The 2,828-nt window shown below is 38.6% G+C and overlaps 1 pseudogene; it reads left to right on the top strand.

The window, feature by feature from the left end:
- The first annotated feature begins 1,663 nt into the window (after nucleotides 1–1,663).
- LOC118906788 lies at nucleotides 1,664–2,448 on the top strand (annotated as a pseudogene).
- The last annotated feature ends 380 nt before the right edge of the window (nucleotides 2,449–2,828 follow it).

Here is a 2,828-nt window from a genome sequence, read left to right as displayed (position 1 = left end):
TAGGAAGCTGTGAGCAAATAAAAACAAGGTTTGGTGGTAGCATTTTACCCATCTACCATAGACGGGTCACTGCCAGCACCATACTTGTTGATGAGACATTTGGCAAAAGGCCTGCTGCAGAAATACAGTCTGTGACTTTATTTTGCTGGAGATTTCATCTGTGAGGATTTTCTTTCCCAGTTACAAAGTTCTCCCAAGAGGGACATAGCTTCTTTTTGGAAACCTGTGAAATGTTGGCAAGTCTTGCCCTGTTTACCATGGAAATTTGTACTTGGATAGAATTACAGTGTATGACCTGGTACAAGCATAGATGGATGTCTGATGCCTGCTATTTTCTCTTCATATTGATTTGAAAATTATAAGTCATAGAATCAGATCAAATAACTTTGATCTTTCCAGTTCATTCGTTCACCATGACATACAGTCATACTTGTATAGACTTGAGAATAGATTGGCAGATGACAGAACATATGTTACTATTAAAATTTATGGGAATGGTTCTAATTAATCTGCAGAGGGTTGCCTGAAAAGGGAGTAGACTATTTGTAAGCATGGATGATTTAATATTGGCTTATCTATTGTTTTTTTCTTAGGAAGTTCTAAAATATCATATGGCTTCAAATTTGCATTGATGGGTTATATTGTTTTTAAGGAGAAAGAAAAAAATGAACTAGCCTTGCCTGTAAACAGAAATTATCTGCTTTCCTTTAAATAACTGTTTAAAGCATCTGGCCCAGAATTGTGTAAGAAATTTGTTTTTATGTCTTTGGGAAATAGTTAACAGTCTCACTCAGGACCTCGTCACTTCTTGCCAGGATTACTGCAATAGTTTCTAACTTGATCCTAGACCACGGTTCTCGCACCCCACCCTCAATCTATTTGCCACACTCCTATTGGCACTGTCATTCAAAAATCAGATCTGATCACCCCCAATCCAATGGTTAAAACCCTTCAAAGGTTTTAGGAGTGCTTTTAGGAGAAGGTGCCAAATTAGCATGGCATGCAAAGCTCTATCCTAGCCTTCCCCCTTGCCTCACACTACTCTCACTCGATAGTCCACTGTACACACGTCACTCTAAGTTTTCACTCAGTTGTGCCTCTCTGCCTTTGAACCAGCTGCTCCCAAGCATACAGTGTCACCTCTGGAACTCCCTGCTCTATCCATGGCTTGCTCTTATTCATCGTACAGCCCACATGCTACTTCCTCCAGAAACCAACCCAAATTTTCTCATCTAGCCAGGGTGACGCCCACGAGTGTTCCAGTAACACTTGTGCTTATCTCTAGAATGGCAGCTATCACACCACATTGCATTTTAATAGCATGGAAATTCCAAGAGACCACAGTTTATCCAGAGCCTAACAAATATCCTGGCATGTAGATGGTACTCAATATAAACTGATCAAATTGTGAATGAACAGAAGGATGAATGAAGGAAAAAAGTGTTGAGGTTTACATTATACTTGTTTTTCTGGTTATACTTTGACAGACACACTGATAGTCTTGAATTTGCCATTTTGAAAGGATCTCAATGATCAGAAATTATTTTTTCTCTTTTTACCACTTTGAGAAAACAATGTAAATTTAAGAACCAAGTTAACTTCAAAGAAAGTTTAGGCAAGCTAAAAAGGATTGAAGAATGCTCTTTTCATGGCTAGCACAGCCATGACTCATGATCCCAAGAAACATCTGAAGCATGTAACAACTCCAAAGCATTGGATGCTGATAAACTGACCAATGTGTCCGTTCCTTGTCCATCTACCAGTCCCCACAAGCCTGAGAGAATGTCTCCCCCTCATCGTTTTCTAAGGAACAGACCTAAGTATGCTCTGACAGGAAATGAAGCAAAGAAGATCTGCATGCAACAGTTCATTAAGACTGATGGCAAGGTCCAAGCTGATATAACCTACCCTGCTGGTTTAATAGATTTCATCAGCCTTAACAAGACCAGAGAGAATTTCCATCTCTCTATGACACCAAGGGTCACTTTGCTGTTCGTTGTAGTACACCTAAGGAAGCTAAGTACAAGTCATACAAAGTGAGAAAGATCTTTGTGGGCACAAAAGGAATCCCTCATCTGGTAACTCATGATGATCATACCACCTGCTACCCTGATCCCCTCATCAAGGTGAATGACACCATTCAGACTGATTTGGAGACTAACAAGATTACCCATTTCATCAAGTTTAACACTGGTAACCTGTATGTGGTGACCAGAGGTGCTAACCTGGGAAGAATTGGTGTGATCACCAACAGAAAGAGACCTCCTGGTTCTTTTGATATGGTTCATGTGAAAGATGCCAAAGGCAACAGCTTTGCCTCCTGGCTCGCCAACATTTTTGTTATTGGTAAAGGCAACAAACCACAGATTATCTCTTCCCCAAGGAAAAGGGATCCACCTCACCATTGCTGAAGAGAGAAATAAAGAGACTGGCAGCCAAATAGGGTGAAATCATCTCTAGGTTATGTGATTGAAAAGGTCTTTGTACTTAACTGAAGATTATATGGCATGATTAAAAAATAAAAATAAGAATGGCACAAACCATTTAAGAACTTAATATTAATTATTAATACAATCATCATTCAAATGATTTTGTGACCCTTTGCACTGTGTACATTATATTGACCAACCCTGAGCATCTAAAATAAAAACGTCAACTTTAGTTTGTGATGAATAAATTGCCTTCAGTTATTCCATAGATAGTGGCAACTATCAGGATAAAATCATTTTAAATTCACTTGAATATAAAACAATTAACATAAGTGATCTTCTTTAGCATTTTTGGTAAAAAGTATTTTATTAACTTGAACCAGCAATAGGGTTTACAAA

This window comes from Balaenoptera musculus, chromosome 1 (genome assembly GCF_009873245.2).
Source record: "Balaenoptera musculus isolate JJ_BM4_2016_0621 chromosome 1, mBalMus1.pri.v3, whole genome shotgun sequence".
Taxonomy (NCBI): Eukaryota; Metazoa; Chordata; class Mammalia; order Artiodactyla; family Balaenopteridae; genus Balaenoptera; species Balaenoptera musculus.
This window is presented reverse-complemented; position numbering and strand designations above follow the sequence as displayed.